Genomic DNA, 21,236 nt, shown 5'->3' with positions numbered 1-21,236 from the left:
CTTCCCATTTCCCCCCCTTTTCTTGGTGATTCTTTTTGTTTATTTGCTTGTGTTTGGGTCTTGGGGTTTCTTGGTCCCGCCCGGAGTCGGGAGGGGCGCCGAGGGGAGCCGCAGCAGCCGCGGAGCCTCCGCCGCCCCCCGGCACATCGGCGGCCCCGCGGGCCCCGCAGCCGGCTCTGAGCGCCGCTGGGCTGCCTAAATAAAAGCGGAGCCCCCCCTCCAACTTACCCACGCCCACACCCTGACCCACGCAGACATCTGGGGAGAAATCACTGTCGCCTCTCATGTATCCATGTTCTGATTTACGATTAAAATTTAAAGACGCGCATTCATATTTTACCGAACCTAATGCGCCCTATGAATTTTTAATCCATTAAGATGCGGGCTACACTTTGAGCAAACTCTACCTTTGTTTTGAGGGCAGGGCAGAGCCGGCCCCGGCCCTGCCACCCGGTGCCCCACACCGCTCCCCGGGGGCTCCGGGCACGGGGGGCGATCCGGCCTCGCCGCCGCGGAGGCTCCGCGGGTGCGGACGGACGCATCGGCCCGGGACGCCCCGTTGGGGCATCCCCGCACGTCGGCGGTGCCTCGGCATTCCCGGCCCCCTCGGTGCCTCCAGCCCCGCATCGCCGCCCTCACCGGCCCCTGCTCCCCCTCTCCCGAATCTCCTCCCCCGCTCCAAATCTGCGGTCGCGCCGCCGCCGCGAGCGGAGTCAAGTCACGAAGTCAAACTTCAAGCCCGGAACGATCAATGAAGAGTTTTGCCGTCCGTGGCGCCTCGTGCTTCCTGGCACTAAAATAAATGCAAGAAATCGAAACTTAATTACTTGAAAGAAATCCAGAAATCCCTCTGCATAATTTATCCAGGCATTTTTTCGTGTCGTTTGTGTTGAATGCACGCGTTTGACTCCGCACGCTCCTGTCCCCAGCGCCGCCCCCCTCGGCAGGAGCGGGGCGCTGCCGACCCCGCTGTCCCGGACCCGCGGACCTCCGGACCCCCGGCTGCGGGGCGAGGAGGGAAGAGAAATCCGCATTTGTGCCTCTCTCTTTTCCTCCTTCCCAGAGCATCTCCTGGGGCAGGCTGGCAAGGGGGAGCCTCTCCTCCCCACCTGCAGAGTCTGAGCCCTGAGCCGGGCACTCCGCAGGTATTTTCTGGTCGGGAGTGCCTGCCGTAACAAGCTGGGTCTCCTAAGCGTAATGGAAAGTGCCAATAAAGTAACTCAGTTATTCTGACAAATTTCCCCTCCCCCGTGTCTTTGGTGATCTCCCCGTGGATCCCATGCTCCTCATGGATGGAGTGTGACACCTGGAAGCTGGGGGTGGGACCCTGACTGGCAGTTCAGGCACGGTCTCCTCGCTTGCCATCCAGCCCGGCTGTTGAGAGCCCTGCCTGACGAGCCTTTCGCTGAATTCATTAGGACTGGAAGTCTGCCGGCTCCGGAGCAAACTTTATCATAGACACCTCATCGAGAACTTGAAGTAATATTATGAAAGAATGAAAAATACATTTGGGAGCTGCCTGGAAACTGAAGTACATTTTGATTTAACTTACATTAACAGAAACCTAATGTAGAAGTGAAGGGATCTAACAAAACCATTAATAATTTAAAAATAATTACAGATAGTCTATCCTTACTATTCATAACCACTCAACATTTTAGACAAAGAAAGCTGAATATTCTTCGTGGGAGAACGATGTGAGCAGACTGCTAAGCAGGAGCTGTCCAGCTCGCACTGCCTCTCCTCTGCTCACACACGCTGCACATTCCCCACGGTACCCGGGACACCATTCCAAAACTGCTTTTCCAAGAGGGAGTGTGCAGGTGGAGGCGGGGCCTGTCTTTGTACAGGGCTTCTTGGCATTCATTTTGGCACGGATTTGAGCCCCTCCTCTTTGCTGGAGCCTCTGTTTGAGGTGGGCCGAGTGTGGCAGGGGAGACCAAGAACACTCCCATGCCTCCTCAGGCTCTTCCAAGGCTCTGCCAGCCCTGGAGACCTCAGGAAAGGCCTTTTTCATCCATAGCCTTGGCTAACACCAGTGGCAGTGGTGACTCTCCTGCCCCCTGTTCTGTGTCATCTAGCTGGTGACAGCACAGCAATCACCTGCTCGGCTTGCCATGGCACTGTACAAAAGTTATTTTTAATACATTCCTTTAAATTCAAGTTTTATTGTATGCTTTATAGCTCAAGGGTCGTGAGCATCCTGCAAAGCTGTGATTTTGCCTGTATTTCTGATTGTTTGGATTTTGGTTTGGGATTTGTTTGGGTTTTTTTGAGATATACCTGCTGTCCAAACACTGTAAAACCAGAGCAGGTGGATATGCAGTGAACTTCACTGCTCTTCCTTACAGATCAAGATAAAATTATAAAGGGGGAAATTCAGACATAAAGTGGCTTCTAAAGTAAAAGAAATGCTGAATAATAAAAAGAAAATGAATCCAGATCTAACTCTCAGAGGAGCACAGGAACCCACCTTACAAATAGTCTCACAGGTGAGAACCCTCCCTAACCACATCCCCAGCTCCTACTTGTATTGAAAACATTAAGACCTCATGGATCATTTAAAAAAAAAAAGTCCTATAAATCACACTATGAATGTCCTTGGGATTCTACTCTTGCTGATTTAGACAAAACCCTGGTATCTTAGATTAGCCTTCATTAATTTCATTAATTCCTCTTGTTATAGATGTATTATCACAAATCATATTCCAAACACATTCCCTAATTAAGCACAAAATTCCTCTCTCCCTCCCTCCGTATGCCATTTAACTGGAGCAACGAGGACACGTGTGTTCAGTCTGGTGCCTGGAGGCTGGTGCCAGGCACTCAGTGCAACAAAAGATGCATTTCAGATATATTTCAGGGCTTGCTCTTACTTTGGGAAAATGTTGTGGTTTTTAATTTGATCACCAGCATGGGCACGTCCTCAGCTCGGAGCTCTTAGCCCTGGTAAATTTTCAGTGTCTTCCATCCACTGCTTCAGTGTTTTCAAGAAAAATATGATTTGTTTTTCTCCCCCTTCTGCTATGCAAGGTGTTGGCTGATCTCTTTACATGTCCCCAGGATTCACCAGGCAGCCTTCTCCTTCCAGCCAGGAATTAAAAACTGTGACAGTTGATATGCACTGGGAAAGGTGACAAAAACCTCGTGTTTCTGAGCAGGCACAATTGTGTCTCTGGGTCGGTGTTGTACCTCTGAGACATTAAATGGTGTGTTATTTAGGGAGACAGGGTCATGTGGCCTGTGGTATTTGGTGTGTGCCGTGCCACGGACTGTGCCTTTCACAGTCTCCATAGTCTTGGTGAGGTCTTGCATGGACTCATCCTCCTCCATGAATGGGTGATAAAAAATGTCTGGGAATTATTCTGTTTTCTCCCTTTGATTGAATATTCACACAGTCAGAGCATGGTGGGACTGGAACCTGACTGGTGGGGTAGCCCCCCTAGGACCAGCATCTCCCAGAAATATCAGATGTGTGCTGGAGCATCCATCCCTGCAAGGCCAGGCACACTGAGCTCAGACCTAGTCCTTGAAAACCAGGCTTTAATTCCCAGTAGATAAATCTGTGCATAACAGCAATGATAATGTTGGGGGCTGTCCACCTTACATGTGGGCACAGACACAGACAAGTTTTATTGAAAGCTAATCACAAATCCTCTTCATTTTACATGGGTTAAAATTCAGCGGAAATGCTTTCTACCTTTTGTACAACCTCCGGGCACACATCAAAGCCCTTCCCTTCCCACACAGAGCATGGGCAGGCATCCACCTGTGCTCCCTATCCCTTTTTATAAATGAAGTGCGTTTGGAATGCTGTTAATATCATGAAATCAAGTTGTGAAATAAATCTGCAGCTTGCATCAACATTTCCTGTTGGAAGCAGCAGGTTAGGACTGTGTTATCACGTGTCTTCCCCAGTCCTGAGACAGCCATCGAATTCCAGTGAAATCTCTTACAAAGGCAATCAAGACGATCAATGGGAGTTTTGCCAGGAACATCAAAGCTTATTAAATGGTTCTGTGTTAGGAACTGCAAACACACAGACACACAGGAAAGAAGACAGCTCAGAAAATGGTACTATAAAGGTAAAGAAAAATTGAAGAAAAAAATGATGCCCAGAAAAAAAAATGCAGGAGATTAATAATTGACAGATATATATACAGCCAATCCAAAGCAGGGTTTAAAATGCAGACAGTGTGGTCTACAGCATGTAACACAAACTTCTGTAGAATCCTTTACTCAAAAGAACTTCTATTCACACATCCTACTTTAAATATTTTGCTGAATAAACTAAATTGGTGCTTTACTGCTTTACTGTTTGTTTTGATAGGGAAGACCTGGGACAACCCAGAGATGCTGTCATTTGAAACCTTTCAAATCATCAAGCTGCATGTGTGTGACTCTGTTGCTGTGTATACACAGAAAATGTAGAATCAAATAATATTTTTACTAGTTAATCCCTCAGCAGTTCTGTTACATGGTAGGTGCCTTAACATAGTGAACTTACTTGAATAAAATGCATTTTGCTTTCCTTGTTTAGGCCAGCACGCTTCCTTGGGTAAGTGAATTTGTTGCTGCACACCCATGAGACGAGGAAACACTTCCTAGCAGGTCCCAGCATCCCTGTTTTTCCCAGTCACCTGGGCTCACAGTGTGCTTGCCTGCCTCTGAAAATGTTCCTGCTGGGTCCAGACCCTCTAGCCCAAAGTAGGCCAAAATGGTGGGGAGGTTTTTTGGCCTTTTATGGTGGGCTTTTTTGTAAGTTTTGCATGGATAATTAGGTTTTTTATTAAGGGCAGAGTTTCAGGGTTTTTTGCTTGATACAGTTTTTAATAATGTTCATGCATGTTTCTGAATGAGGAGGTTGGATGTGAAGAAGCTTTCACAACCATTTGAAGTTGTCTGCTGTAAGTGCTGACAGCTGTGCGATGGCTTTTAGTGAGGGGGATGCACCCGGGAGAGCCCTGCTTGGAGTCGGGCGGGGTCCTGGGAGGGTGGGGTGAGATGTGCCCTCCCACCCCATCCATATAAACACAGCTGGGGCAATCAGGAAATTTACTGTAGCTCGTGCTAGTGAGTGGAAGGTTTGGAGCTTTTAGGGGGGTTTGTTTTGCTTTGTTGTTTTTTTTTTCCTGGGAGGTCAAGGCAGCTCAGATTCTGCAGAGGTGAGCTCAGGACCAGGATTCCCCTGGCCCATCTCCTTCTCCCTCTTCTCCCTCTGTGGTCCCAGTGATACTTTAGGGCCACAGGGGCCAGTGACAGCCAGAGCTCATCTGTGTTCCCATGACCCTGGGGAGCCCTGAAAGTTTGCTCTGGGAAGAGTGACTCCTGGAATTGCTTCCAGAGAGTCGGGCTGAGTGCCCTGGTGTTAGCATCTTCTTGCTGCCTGACCCTACTGCCTGCTTCTAAGGAATTGGGAAAATTCCCCTCCTCAACCAGAGCCAAAAGCAAATCCGCCTTCAGGTGCCCAGCAGTGTTGGGACTCACCTCCTGCAAGGCTAATGAAGGAGGTACATCTTGGAATGAAATGTGGTTGAGTTCTTACTTCATGTCTCTCTAACACCTGATGCCCTTCCATGTCCCCAGAAGGATGTTTCATGGCATGTCACAGTATTTTCCAGGGCTCGTGCTAAGTGGGAAAGGTTTTTGCTCAGAATACTTAAAAATAGACCAGAAGACCAGAAAATATCAGGAAGCTGAGAAGTAAGGATTACATGCCTGGAGGTCAAAGCCACTGAAGTTAATCAATTAGCAAGGCCCAGCTGCTTTAGATACTAAAAGGTGGTGGTGAGAAAAACCCAGAGCAGGTGGGTAGAAATAATATCTTTCTGCAGACAAGTGAGGGAAAGGAAGTGCTGAAAAGAGTTTTGCTCTGTTTGATTCACAGTTGTGTTCCAGCTGTGGATGGGAGCCTGGCTTGGGCAGGCAGGCAGGCAGGGGGGGTTTGGGGGCTGCTGCAGAGGTCAGAGGACATGTGTGGGCTTTGGTGTTCAGTATTCATACAGCTGTGTTTTAGCAGGGTGAGCGTTCTACGTGTGGCTGTCGTTTTCACAATCTTGTAGATAAGCTGTGTCAGCACAGCTTTTATAAATCCCATTTTTACCAAAGATTTATGATGTAGCTGTAAATGTGTGCTCTGGACTGCTATCTTGTATAGAGGGTTTTAGTGAGGAATCTTATTTTTAGAGGGTTAGTGCATTTATTTTCCATGCCTAAGATACACGATGAAAAATGTAATTTATAATGTGGCATAATAAAAATGGATGATGTTGCAGGGAATAGCAGACTTTCTTCTGTACCTGCACAATATATCTTTCTGGTAACATTTTGACAGTGATTTTACAAGTACATTATATTGGTGTGAGAGGTGATGATAGTGGGTCAGGCAACAGAAGGAGCTGCTGTGTCAGCCTTGACCCTAACCAAGACCACTATCTGTGCATAAAGAAGCCAAGCTGGTTCAAGAGGGAGGGAAGAAACATTAATTCAGCAAAGGTACATGACTAAGATTTTGCTTTTATTTATTCCACTTTAAGTCAGAAAAAAAACAAGTGAATTGGAAGCATCTTTGCTGCATTAATACATGTGTGAGTGCTTCAAACATTTCAGTGTTCTTTAAAAATTCAGCCAGACCTGGGAATAGCTGGGTAGCTTTCTTCTGAGAGCTGAGATGTGCAGCTCTTTGGCAAAACTATCTGTTTTAAAGAGGCAGTCCAATGTTCCATTTGGCTTCAAAACAGGCTGCAATTCACTATTTGAATTTGTGTGTATTGCCTCACCTGTTGTAATGTAAAATTTCATTGCAATAATCAACTTTCCCCTCCCCCCTCCATAAATGGACCTGTTCCGTGTAAAATGATGGAAAACAGCAGATCTCTGTATTTGTATGAACAGTGTTATTTTTCCTCAAACTCAGGGACTTAAGGTGCCACTGGCATCTGCAGAGCAAAAGCCATGGAAATGAAAGATGAAAGCAGGACTGGTGCACTTTTGGTGAGCAAAGCTCCTGCCAAGTCAAAGACCAGCTATCAAATCAGAGTTTGAGCTGAATCTAGAGAAAAGACAAAGCTGTTCTAGTAGTACTAAAACTAAGGAACTGCTAATTGGAATTTGCAGTCTTATTTTGGTGGTGAAGTTTGCTTGTTATTTTTTTATTTTTCTCATTAAAGAGATTGCTGACGAACCAGGGACTACAAAAACTTGGTCTTTCAGCGCATGCACACAGTTACTTCTTGAAATCATCATCCTTCTATGTTATGAAAGCAGAAATTCCTATGTAAGTTAGCACTACCCTAGTTTGTTAGTAAATGTATGTATGAATTGGACCTTAAATTCTATACTGGCACCCATCAGAATATGAGGATTTCAGGTTAGGGATGCTACTTAGGGATTGCTCAGGTTAGGGATGTAACATTTTTGGAAACCTTTCCAGTAGTAAAAATCCTACCCCCAACTACAAGCTAACAAAGAAATTATTTCAGCTTTTGTGATGTTCTTGCCAACTCCTTTCTTCCTCCTCTTTGACAGCTTGTCTAAGTAGGAGCAAGGAAGAGGGAACATCCCCTTTTAGATAAATCACCCCCAACAGTTTTGCACAGACAATAAATAGGAAATTTGGCCTTTATCTGAAAGATAAGCAACACTGTCTTTATGTCTCTTTTAGATTGCTAAAATTTTGCTGTTCAGAACATGTTTGAAGTCTATCAATAGTTTATGCTTATGTGCAAATAACTTTTTTTTTTTAATCTGCTCCTGATTGCTATAATCTGTCTTGAAAAGTGAGAACAGCATTTTAAAGCAGTTAGAGGACAGTGGGATCACAGGTGATGGCAGTGCAGGATGTGAGGAGGAAGCAGATGCCTTCTGAGAGTAACTTTTGTTATTTAGAAAGGTCTGTGTTTCATAGGAAAGGCAGCACAGGACAGAGAGTACTTGGTGTGAGACGGTAAAAGTAAACCACTGCTTCTTCAGGATGAAGGATTTTGTTCCTCTGGTGTGGTGAAAGTTAGTGCTGGAAGGGGTGGGTTTTTTAAACTTTTGTGAATCCTTCAAAGTCTTCCTTCAGGACCGATCCAAGGTATGGAATAAGCACACCCAAGAACTGAGAACTGATGCTTACTACCTTCTACCTCAGGTCTCAATCACTCTTCTGGCTTGCTGATACAAAAATCTCATGCCCATCACCAAAACAAAGTGAAATAGGGGAGGGCTACAGAAATATCTAAGCAGGAAAAAAGAACCCCAAAAATCTAGGCTTTAAAGAAATACATCCTGATGAGTGGCTGGGACGAGGGTAAGGGGGCAGAGTAACCCCATGGCAGTCATTATTTGCACAGCTTAATGTGCAGCACATATCAGCACATGGATGCTCCAGTCCTGGGCACTGAGCTGGGGAGAAAGGAGAGGTCCCAGCAGGCCACAGATACAGGCAGGGAGCAAGGGGTTCTTGCTGCTCCTGTGAGCTGCCAGGACCTCGTGAGGAGGGTGAGCTGTCAAGCAGGAGAATGAGTTTGCTCTGGATTAACGTGGTGGTTCTGTTATCACAAACTGAGCTGGTAGCAAGGAAGGTCTGGGGTTTGCAAAGGAGATTCCTGAGAGGAGGTGTTGGGTGTTCAGTCTCAGTCTGTCTGTGGAGTCTGCAATGTTTAGAAGCAATTAACACAAGGAAAAAACCCCTCTGACTTAGGTGAAGCAAATATACATTTCAGTGTAATTCAAAAGGCTTTTTTTCGTCTTTGCATTTATTTAATGCAGTCTGGGAATTTCCCTTTCTTTCTCTCAAATGGAATTTAATAAAAATTTTAATCTCATTTATTTCAAGATGATCCAGAAAATCCTAAACAAAAATGCTGTAGCTATTGACTGATAAACAATGGGTTCAGGGTTTAGAAAACAGCCTCTGATAGCTGTTTTCTGTTTGAAGTTTCTTACTGGCTCCAAGTTTTGGGAATTCAGGCTTCCTAGGCCCAGCTGCTATCCAGCCTGGTAACCACCACAAACTCATTTTTCCTGTTGTTGCTTTATCATGTTCAGTGAGAGTCCAATTGCAGCTGAAATCAGATACTAATTCCCTGTGTGTGGGGCATGCTGCAGTCATATGTCCTGTTAGCCTTGGACTGAATTGAACACAGGATATTTGGAAGAAGGTGGACTTGGTAATTTTGGTTTTCATAAGGAGCCAACCAACCAATGTCAGTGGAGGACGACTCCTCTTAATTTTAAATCATCAAGTGGCTTTAGTCACAAGGGTGGCACATGAGCATGAGGCTGCCTGCTCTTTTCCATGCAGGAAGGGATCCTGGCAGAGCCCATCCCTGGCCTCTGGAGCACAGCTGTGGGATGGTGCTGAGCTGCCAGCACTTCAGAGTGGCTGCTGTCCTCTGGTGCACATTTACATGCTGAGAAGCACAGCAAGCGCTGGATTCTGGCTGGGGTCTTCAGAGACCACTATGACACCAGTAAGTAAAAGTTAATTGCAAATTTATTTCCACGTAGCAAAAAGGGGAAACCACTTGGGGACAGCTTCCTTTAAAGAAAAAGGGAGAAAAAACCTGTTCTACACCCACTTGATTAACTCTGCTGTTAATCACTGCCAGGTTTATGAACCTCTATTATAAACTTGTTACTCTAAGGGGTTTCAGTTCAGTGATTGAAAAACAACTTTAGGGCCTGGGTAGGTAAGAGTACCAAGAGGTACAAATAGCAGCACTGAGCCTTTGAAGAGGTGTATAAATAATTAGCAACATATTTCATGTGGACTCTTTAGTCAAGATATCCCATCAGACCTGGGATTTTATCAGAACATGACAAAAATGTAGAAAGAGCTCTACATTTATTCCAGCATAACAATGTTGATACCTACAATAATTTGCTGCATTAGAAGCTATTTTAGGCCACAGTTAACTGCCCTGCACTGCTGAACTGCTCTATCTGCAGAGGCTTCTTCAGGAAGAAGAAGGTGTCTGAAAGGTTCTTCATACTCTTGTGTCTTTTGAATTTTTAGATCCTTATTTCATGGTTGCAAAACATACAACGTAGGTGAAAACCTGAACTGCATCTTAATAAAGCAAAATGGTGAATAAATAGTAACCCATGCAACTTCAGGAGGTGGAGGGTAATACAGCAGGTAAAATAGAAAACAAAGCTGGGAACTTCTCAAAACTCCCCAGTGGGTGGGGGGAAACACAAACAGCCTTAGGACACATCCCACCATACACATCCCTGCCCAAGGCAGGCGGCTTGGAAACCAGATGATCTTTAAGGTCCCCCTCAAACTCAAACCATTCTATGATCCTGTGATACCCATGTATTTCACTCAAAGTTGACAAAAACTTTCTTCTTATTAGTAAGAATATTATAAGTACAAAGTCTAATGATAAATACCTATCTGGAAACAGATGGTATTTCAAGTGTCTTATATACTGAACCTGACACTGGTTAATCATAGTTTGGTTTAGCATCATTCCAGTTGGTTTAAGTTTGCTGTTCATTCTATTGTTTTGGTTTTTTGTTTGTTTTTTTCCTGCTTATGTGGAAAATCAATTTTCTTTTTAGGGCAATGCGTTCTGCTCTCCCATTTTCAAACACTCATCTCACTCCCTGGGGAACAGCCCCACCTCTTTGCATATGGGTTTGCTCACTCCTACCTGGAGGAGCTCAGTGTGCTTTAGTGTGACTTTTGTCCAAGGAAGAATTAATTTAATTCACTCAGCATCACCCAGCACCTGCTGGTATGTGTGGGACCCCTGTGAGCAATGCCTGCACTCAGATGCACGGGTTATTTTAGAAGTGTGTTGGTCTCTGGTACTTTCAGAAATGCTAATGGGACTTCCACGAGGTCAGGACTTTGAATTTGGAAACTGAAGTCAGGATTAACTTCAGTTGTCTAGAGAACCTTCTCTATTAACCTGAAAGGAATCAAGATTTCACTCTTTGCCTTTTCTACCAAGGCTTTCTGCCCAGCTTTGAAGTCTGGAAGAATAAACAACATTCAAAGACCGAACTTATTTTTACATCTAGTTCAAATATTTGGGCTGAGTGGCAGTAATCTAAGTGCAAGACCACAAGTCAGTGAATTTCCAAGTCGTGGGCATGAGGCATTTTCTATTCCTTTTACTTCCATCAGGAATTACGCAGACCTTTCTGCCTATCACAGACATAAATATTATTTAAATTGTTTAAATAACAGCTGCAGTTGGATATTTTTAATCACTTAAGTGCTTGTGTGCATTCGTATTTTAACAAGCTAGTGCTTAAGCACCAGGCAAAACACCCAGATAGATACGAAGACAGCTTTTCTCCTTAACAAAGCTCATCCTTCCCACCCTGCTTTTAACCTGGAAGAAACACCGTAGAAATCCGTGGGCATTACCAAGGCAAAGCATGCAATGGAAAAAGCAGGTCTGTGTTTTTTGGTCTAGCTTCAGTCTTTTCTGCTGCCTGCTGGAAGCTGACATTAACTTGTGCATTTCATATCCCCTCATCAGACTGACTTATTTGGTGGCCACCCCTATGGTGGGTTTGGGTGTTATTTCCACAGTAGCCCACAGGGCAGGTATTACCCTTGACAAGTGAGTGGAAGCAGTGCCACTCAGCCATTACTTTTTAATATGCTAACCAGGGAAATGAGCCTTTTAAGTGCCTGACTTGCAGGAGGTCATCATTAGTCTGTCAAGGTATTCCTTTGCTGCCATCTTCTATAAATGTATTTGATATGGCAACTCCCAGTTATGCTGTTTTTGAGCAGACAAGACGTACTGTTTATGAAAACAGGCTTCTTAAAAGCAAGCCGTGGTGGCGGGTAAAGGAGGAGAGGTTGTTTACAATATTTTAAGCCAAACGGTTCCTTTGGCAGGAGGTTTTCTGTAACAAGTGAGAACAACAAGAATTAGCTCTCTCAGCACTTCAACAAGCAGAGATTTTTGTCTGTAATGAGAAGAATGAGACTTGTTTGACATAAACTACAAAACAACACAGCAAAGATGAAGAAGGAGGGCAGAAATACATTACTGAAGGTGAGAAGAAACAACTTCACTGCTCTACTGTGAATTCAAGATTCTTGCTCATTATAATGCATAATTACAGCTGGCATCATTCCAGAGGAGGGGTTGAAAGAAGGTAGGTCTTACCAACTGTGCTAAATCCTGTTGGGGAACTGACCACAGCAGCATACCACCTGAGTTTGTGTAATCCAAAAGATTCCTGTTTTATTCTTCTGTACCAGGTCCTTCTTTATGCAGATATGCAAATTCTCTTTGGACTCCTGAGATTTGAAAACTGATTAGAATTTTTATGTTCCTTCATTAAGGGTAAAAATAGGCTATCCCATGATAGACAGCCCCCCAAATTATATACTGATCTGAGAAAATGGGAATAGCTTACTTTTGCCATTAAATGAAAAACTTTTTTTCCACAACCATAGCTTGGTTGTGCCTCTTCTGAAGTCTTTGCAGCTTTTCTGAAATTTTTAGCTGTTTAGCTATAAATTTGGAGAAAAGGAGGCTCAGGGGAGACTTTACTACTCTCTACACTCCCTGAAAGGAGGTTGTAGATGAATAGCAGTCAGTCTCTTCTCCCAGGCAGCAAGTGACTGGACCAGAAGAAATGGCTTCAGAGTGCACCTGAAGGGGGGAGGTTAGGTCAAATATTAGGGAAAATTTCTCCTCCAAAAGTGTTGTCAGGCATCGGAACAGGCTGCCCAGGGTAGCGGTGGAGTCACCATCCCTGGAGGTATTTAAGACGTGTAAATGTGACACTTAGGGACATGTCTTAGGGATGGACCTGACACTGCTGGGTTAATGGTTGGACTCGATCCTAAAGGTATTTTCCAACCTAAATAATTTAGTGATTCTATGATTCCAAGTCTTATCTGTGCAGCTTTCCTTCTGTTTGGACACAACCGTGTGCTGCTTATTAATATTTCATTTGTGCACATGCAGGCTGCTAAGAGTGGTGCTTATCTGTGCATAAAAAGGCTATTAATAACTGATATTGTATGTACCTACTATTTGCCAGCATCTTATTACAGAAGCAATTCTTTTGCCCAATTCCACCCTGGTGCTAGAGGCTCCACCTGCTTATGTTCCTGTTACCTCCATGCCAGCCCATAATTTTTTGATCATGCGTATGAGAATAGCTAAGAAAATCAATATGCCTAAGGATCTTAAAGGGTCTTAAAGCAACTAAATAATTTTTTTAAGAGTTTAAGAAGAATTATTTGGAACTATTTATTTATTTCCTATTGGCAATGCTGTTTTCCTCCCTTAGAGATACCTGGGGAAAGTGAAAATGTGTGTTGAAGCCAAATGGGTGTGGATTTCACTGTACTTTTCCTACAGTCTTTGGTTTAGACCCTGGTCTGTTATGAAGCCATAAAAAGAGTTAATGGGATTGTAATCGAAGATGCAAAACAAGGTTAGGTCTGCTAAGCAAAAAAATGAATTCTGAAGTGAAGATTTATGGGGTTATTCCTATTTATAGAGGAGAAAACCATGCATGCCTTGTATGAATATCTGGATATATATTAAAAAAATGAGGTTATCTATGATCTACTGGACTTTATTTTTTTTCTATATGAGAAAAGATTTATTAAAATCAGTGAGAGGAAAATTAAGAGAGTTATTGCAATTTCAGGTCTATGGTGTCAGTTTGGAAAACGGAGTATTTTTTTGTTATTGTTGGATGCTTTCCCCCTCAACACTGGTATGAACTTTAATTAAAGCAGGTACCCATATGTTTACATAGAAAGACAAATAGTCTGTTTATTTCAGCAGCTGTTCAACAAGCCATCAGCACAATCAATTAGATTAATCCCAGGAAATAAAACTTGAAATAAAGATGATATCTGAAATCATTTTTATTCATGGTTAGAGACCATGCAGATTCTTTTGACAAGTTGAAAAATCTTATGGGTGATGTTGAAAACTTCGATGTACAAGTGCTAATTCAATTTGAGGGCAAAAAAACCCTGTCTTGATAGAATGGTTTCTGTAGAGATATTACTAGGATAGCAAACCCCCAAGCAATACAAAGGCAGCCTGAGTATTGTATGCTCATTACCTGAATTTTCAAACACTTAACAACTGTGAAAAGTATGAATATGCAAAGCTTCCAGACTCTGACCAACATTTTCCTTTTTTCCTTCTGTTCCTGGAATGAAAAAGCCAGTGGTTTATGTCAGTGCATATATCTAACTGCCATTAGCTCAATTTAAACTTGCATATGATATAAGGTCACAGGTCTCTAACTCAGCAGAGCATTTAAGTAAATCAGCCTCTTCACCAGCTGCAGCACCTGAAATATGTGTGTGAGTGCTCTGTTGAACTGGGGCTAAAATTTCGGCGCTTGTACCTTCACAGCTGTTCTGCAGGGGAGATAAAAGGTGGACCTTGCATAGACAGCGCAATATTAAGAATTTATTGAATCACAACTGGGGAGATTTAAAAATGCTAAAATGGGAATGAATTCTCACCTTTAATGGTGAGGATCCTAAACACCCTTACTCTTCTCTAGAAGAAAAGACACTGAAAAGAGAGACTTACACTGAATGTCTTATATGAGGGAATGGCTTGAATAAGAATTGCCATTCTTATTCATGGAAGACCCCTTGACCTCCGTGAGGATTTCAGGGACTTACTGCCAGGTTGAGTCTGAAGGTTGCAAAGGCAGTGTTAATTTGCCTAATTTTAAGTTCTGGGCCAGGTCCTGCAAGCTCTTGTTTGCATATCTAGTCCATTATGTCTGAATACTTTGTGGCAGCATTTTATGACAGATAACATATCAGCCCTGATGCTGTAGCTGGAAATGAGAAATACCACAAAGTGCACATCACACTTACACTGGCATTGTTGCCTGACCCTCCTTTTTTACTTTTTCTCACATGAGCAGTGCCATGAAATACTGATAGACAAAAAAAAACCCTGAGATTTCTGTGCAAGACTTGGAGTCCTGTAGCTACTGATGAATACTCAAAGCTTTAATACCTAATCTTGAACAAGGGTCTGTGGTTTTTTTAAAAGTTAAAGTCATGTTGCTGTAAATAAAGGACACAAGTCTCTGCAGATTAAGGCTAACAGGTCTTATATAACAAATCTGTTTATATTAGATTGTCTCTTAAATATAAGAAAAATGTGTTCTAAAAATTAAAAAGCTGAAGAATGGTGTGTTAAAAAATGCAGTTGATGCACAATGAATGCTTTTATTTTTACAGAATAAGTTTTTATTCTGTACAGGCATTAAAGGATTTATTCTGGTCATTTTTTTCCATGATAGTTGTAGTCTTTCTCCTCCTTGCTAATTCTTGCTGGTGCTGTTTGTGACTTCTCAGCTGTTTGAGTTCCTTGATCACATAATCATTTGGGTTGGAAAAGACCTCTAAGATCATCCAGTCCAACATTTCCATATGTTCTCCCAGCACTGACAAGCCCATCACTAAACCACGCCCCTAAGTGCCATATTGGTATGTCTTTTAAATTCCTTCAGGGATGGTGACTCCATCACCTTGCTGGGCAGCCTGTTCCAGTGCTTGACAACATTTTTGGTGAAGAAATTTTTCCTAATATCCAATCTCAGCCTCCCCTGACACAACCTGAGGCCATGTCCTCTTGTCACTTGGGAGATGAGATTGACCCCCACCTGCCTGCAACCTCCTTTCAGGGCAGCTGTAGAGGGTGGCAAGTAGATAAAACTTTTGTCATAACCTAGAATATTTCAGGCTTCAAGCAAAGAGCTGGAGAACAGCTGTGTTTTCTCCAGGCTCCCAAAGTCCTGTGGATGCTCACATTGATGGGACCTGTTGAAGCATGTGTTTGTACCTTCTGTTCAGTCTCCTGTTGTTCACACTCCTGTTGTCTTTCTGTGGAAGCCAAGAGGCCAGTTGAGCACCATGGGGTTGTGTTTCATTGTGGAGTGAGGTGGTGATGTACTCTGGGAGCTGAGAAATGCTTCCTGGTCCCTAGTGTATACTAAATTAAAGTGGAGGAATGGAGGGGGATGTCACTGCAGTCTGGAAGTGTGGCTGGGATTTGAAATGAGACTTGCTAAAAGCACAGCTGCTTGCTCCAGCATCTCCACAGTGAATTTTCTCAATGGACAAATTTTTTACTGGAATTTTTCATGTCTCCATAACTTTAATCTAAAATGTGAAAATCGGTTCAAGTTTCTTCTTAAATGTTGCCCAAAAAATGTGTCCACCTACTTGCCCACTGTAAATGTATAATAACATATGCATTAGCAAGCACATACAGATTTTACTGAGCTCAAAAATATAGGTTATGAGAAAAGAAACCTGGTTTTAGAGCACTAAATAATTTGTAAAAAAAATAAATATGGTGAATAAAAAACATGGAGGAGGAATGGTGTTACTTTTATGTGCCCAAGGTTGAGAGCGTGACTCAGTCTTAACTATGGTGGGTACTGCCAACTATTGACAGGGATTTAAGGTTTTAGCTGCTGTGTGGCTTCCTAGCTGAGAAGTGACAAGTAAAGTGAGTAGAAATCAATATGCTGCTGCTTTTTGGAGTTGCACACATTTCCTAATAATTCAAATTTCTGTATGGCTGTCATTGCTGAAGATGACCAGAAAATAAGGGGCTTGTGAGAATTAAGGATGCATCCTATTGCTCCAGACTGTGCTATGTCTGACTTGTGCACAGTGTCTTGGTGTAGCTTCTCTGTAGCTTTCCTTTTGCATAAGGAGGCTGGCTCTGTACTTTGGAATGCTGAATAGAAAATTAAAAATGCAGGCCAGTCTTCGGGACCATTTTACTTACTGTTTTAATAAACTTTTGTTTATGCCTAGAGGTGCCATTAAATTACCAGCCAGACATTAATATACAGTACACAAGGGATCTTGTATATAAGCAATGATTATTACTGTGTGACTCAGATGGAGCTTGCTGTGCACCCAGAGAGCTGCTGGACGGGAGGTGAAGAGGGAATACCTGTCTGGATGGAGAGTGGTGCTGCTTAGGCACTACTGGATGTGCCAGTGGGTTGGGCATGTGGAGGGGAAAGCCATTTTCCCAGAGCAGGAGCAGAACACAAAGGGACAGTGGCGTGTCATGGTGAAAACCTCTACTTTGTTTGACAAAATAATAGGAGGCGAACACATGGTGTGGATGAGCCTGGAGCTAAAGGCACTAAGCAATTTTAAGCTGGTTATTACTCTGGACCCCCTTAAAAAAGGAGTGTTATTCCCCCACCAAGCATCTGGTTCAGCTGCTGATTCTGGCTGTGCAGGGTTGCTGGAAATGGTTAATTCCAAACATGGCTTTCCTTCTATGCTACTGTCTCCAGCGTGAGAACAGCACCTACAGAAGCAAAGACTTCAAGAATAAGCTGGAGTTAAATGTGAGCTACGAACACCACACTGGACAGCCCCTGAAGTAACAGGGTGGAGAGGTAAAGTCAGGGTGACGTGCCTTGCTGCAGGTCCTGTGATTGCCTCCTTCCACAGACAGGTACAACTTCAAATGCAGGAGTGTTGTAAGTTGATCTAGAAGGAAGAAACTCAAAATCCCTCCAGCTCCTGAAAAAATGTATGCCAATTAATTCTGAATTGGGATTTTCCTTTACATTTGATCTACTTAAAAATGCACCACAAGGAAAGCTTCCTATGAGGAAAGCTTATAAATGCTCTCAGGGAAAAGGCACCATCACAACTCTCCCACTTCCTAAAGGGATCAGGGTAGAACTCTGCTTAATGCACATCCTCTAAAGGAAATATAAGGCCCTACCTAATACAGCCTCTGCTAAAAAAAAAAACCCAGCCAGATGATCCCTCACCATCTCTGCTCTAACTTCCCTACTGCTCTTGCTGACTGACTTGTACCTACTTAAAAAAAAATAGTTCCTTCCCTTGCCTGCTGCAGCTCAAGGCTGGGGCATTAGAGCCGCTTACATGGAAGGGAATGGGGGGAGATAGGATGAGACCTGGGAAATAAACAATACAAAATTGCCAAAGGATGACTTGTGTGGCATAAACTGGATAGATGTCAGGCAGGGCACAGTGCTGCTTGGAAGTCTTTGTCAAGCCCTGATTATGTTGTAGGAATATTTTGGTTTCACAGAAGAATAATGCTTTGCTTTCCCTGAGAACAGGAAAGAGAAGGCAGAGTGTCCCAGGAGCTGACCTATTCAGCAATGTCCTGGTACAGGTGTGAGGCAGATGCTGAACATGAGAGAAGGGAGGATGAGAGGGTTTAGCAGCTCTGTCAGCTGTGCCAAAAAGCAAGTGGTGGGCATTTGAGCCCTGGATGTGACAGTCTTGTCTCCTGGTCAGTGAGGCAGCAGTAAGGGAAACGAATTGACAGTGCAAGGAGAGCAGCAGGACAGTAGGCTTGGATAGAAATGGCTTTCCCTTCAGGCTCTGCCCCTCATGGTGCTGTTCACCTCAGGATAGTTTGGCTTCCAAAACTAGCTCAAGTGTTACTTCAGTCCTCTGCTCCCCTGCCATCTCCTTCTCATTGTTTAAATAAGCAGTTCGGGCTGGACCCTTCTGGAGTAACAGCTGCACCCAAAACTTTCATCAGATAGTGCTGACTTCATGATTTGTATCTGATTGACTGCCAAAGAACTCAGGCAGTCATGCTTCCTTCTATTTGATGGTTGGAGGGGTTGTGTTTGTTTCCATAGTTTTGTTTTTCATTTATGTCATTATTTGCCAGCAAAACACAATCGTGTCCTTTGTTTCTGTTCAGCTTTATTCCCTTGTCCTCCTGTGATACTGTTTTAGGCACAAAGCGTCCCAGATTTTTTAATACTTCATAACTTATTAATGCTGCAGATTGTGGGATGAAGAATTGTCAGCAACCTCATTTTTTATGTATTGACAGATACAATATCTGATTTGTTATTAGATAGCTTTTAAAGGATTTCTTCCTCTCTGGTTATATTTTTCCTAATTATTTAGCGTCTTTCCCCCTCTCCCTTCCTAGTTTCTTTTTTTTTTTTTTTCTTTTGCATCTGCTTTATCATTTGACATTTTTTCACTTAAATGTGAACCTGATCAACATCAGACACATCAGAGCCCATCTATTACTGTGTTCTTGTACCTTTCTAGGAGAGGATGTGTGGGAACATTCCTCTCAGGACTGACACATGCAGCACTTGGAAGCACTCAGTGTTCTTGTCCATTTTAAATCAAGGCCAGATAGGCTGGGATCAAATGAATATATTTGGAAATAAGGTGGAATTTACTTCGAGGCAGGTCAAGTTATGTGTCTGTAAGATTCCTGTGGAATGCATTTTGCTATTCTTCAGACTGATGGAGAGCTGGGTCCTGGCCTGTGGTGAGGACAGGGCACAGCAGTGACCTGCAAAGATCCAAGAGGTGTAACAGCAGGTGCCATTATTAAGATGAAATCAAACTGATAAATCTCAGGAAGTATAAAGCCGCCTCTGGCATTCTCCTTCAGGGAAGCTGGTGAACAGGCCCTGTCTCTTTGATTCTTTAAACTCTTTAGTAATATTAAAATCAAATGGGACAGATGCAAGAGAAACAAGGCTCTACCTTCTTTCCAGCTAAGAGAATACAAAATTTGGAGAATGGGCTGTCCTTCCTCTTGGACATCCTAGAAGATAAAGCTGAAGCTCCTAGAAGCCAGCTTTCACCAACCTTAAGACAAACCTCCTAGAAACTTCTAGCAGCTGATTTCTCTGATGGCTGCTCCTTCCAAACTTGACCTTTGTGGCTCCTGATTTCAGTGCCAGAGGGGCTGGGGTGACTGCTCTCCTCCTGCTTTCTGTGATTTATACACTCTTCCCATTATGAGTGGTTAATTACCTTAAAAGCATTGTAAAACTTTTGCATCTGCACATCTGTGCATCCACACCCAGAAATATCCTGCCTCTCCTCTGTAAAAATGCAGCACAGACTTCTATAGTGAAAATTCTCCTGTTGTAGGTATTTTGGTATGATTATTATAATATTAGAAGGTTATTTTTGTAAGCATAAGGAGAAAAAGATATGAAGGTATCTCCATGTTATCTCTGAAGTCTTTTATTTAATAGGTTAAATCCAGTTGTTCATTGTGAAATTTTCCAGGGAAGTTATTTCCCATTCTTGCTTTCATTTTTCAGGTCTAAATATATACAGCTTGTTATGGTTTTAAAAAAAAATAATTTTTTTGTCTTCTGTTTTTGAATTACAGTTGACAACGCCCATAATTTGTATCAAAAGCACAGCTTTATTATGCCAACAGCTTTTCTTTTCCTTTTTTATTTTTCTAACGCAACCTTCTGCATACATTATAGCTTTGCAGTCTACTGGGAAACCATATTTCTGTGAAAAGGTGCTAAACATGAAAATTTCCCTAAATTCATATGGTCTCTTGGTAGTCTAGGAAGAAAAGTCAAGAGAATATCATGAGTGGAAAATCAGTAAACCAGGTTCTGTTTCTGGTAAGAACAAGCAGGTTTGAGGAAAGGGATCAGCAAAACCCCCACCTGTTGCCTTTTAAATTTTCTTCTTAATGCCTGAGCTTATCTCATGAAAATTTCACACTGAGCTCTTTAAGTAAAAGAAAAATTGCTTATTTGTTGAATAACTAAGTATGTAAGAGGACCTTTTATTACAAGTTAAAAACAAAAAATGTATTCTGCATTTAAGGTCTCTGGGGAAAAAAAAATACCATAGCATTATAATAAACCCGAAGATTCACAAAACCTTTCATCATCTCATAGCTTCTATTTAGAAAAGCACACCTATATGTGTGTTTAAGTCCCATTTAGTGCTGTTCTAAATTGAACTTTTACATAACTCCTGCTACTGAATTGTGCTAAGGGTAGTAAGTCCTGCAGCTGGCAGTAGCTAAGTGTTTATAGGTATTCAATAATATGCAGTAGCAAGAACCAAAAGATCCTTTGCAGATGCCTAAAGCAGTATAAGCACCTAGGCCAAGACACAATAAAGGCTTGTAAATTCCTCTTCCACGAGGAAATCCAGCTAATGGGATCAGTACAGCAATCTCTTCAGTTTTCTCTGAGAAAATCTGAGATCATGCCACTAAGTGCTTGTGAGAAATATAAATGTGTTGTAAACCGCCTCCCATATATTTCCACTTTTTCTCCTCAACTTTCCTATTTATAATTAACACCTCTCTTTATCTTGTTCATTCGGAATATCTTTGTTCTTTTCAAGCTAAATTATTTAATACTATCTCCTCTTCTCGTTTAAGCTCCCTTTATCTGGTGATCCCATCTCCTTTATAATAAAATCTCTCCTGTCTAAATGCATA

The 21,236-nt window shown here is 42.7% G+C and overlaps 2 long non-coding RNA genes across 2 annotated transcripts; both read left to right on the top strand.

Moving 5' to 3' along the window:
* The first annotated feature begins 5,069 nt into the window (after positions 1 to 5,069).
* LOC148184195 (uncharacterized) lies at positions 5,070 to 14,882 on the top strand. The gene is made up of 3 exons (XR_015772702.1): positions 5,070 to 5,165; positions 9,290 to 9,458; positions 11,855 to 14,882. It is a non-coding gene; the product is annotated as an uncharacterized LOC148184195 (long non-coding RNA).
* Positions 5,419 to 6,469, top strand: LOC148184196 (uncharacterized). Its single transcript, XR_015772703.1, has 3 exons — positions 5,419 to 5,510; positions 5,612 to 5,807; positions 6,335 to 6,469. It is a non-coding gene; the product is annotated as an uncharacterized LOC148184196 (long non-coding RNA).
* Positions 14,883 to 21,236: the final 6,354 nt, after the last annotated feature.

Source organism: Pseudopodoces humilis, chromosome 6 (genome assembly GCF_049639895.1).
Source record: "Pseudopodoces humilis isolate 2021_Gansu_Grassland_sample_001 chromosome 6, ASM4963989v1, whole genome shotgun sequence".
NCBI classification, from domain to species: Eukaryota; Metazoa; Chordata; class Aves; order Passeriformes; family Paridae; genus Pseudopodoces; species Pseudopodoces humilis.
Note: the sequence above shows the minus strand (reverse complement) of the source record. Positions and strands in the feature narration are given on the sequence as shown.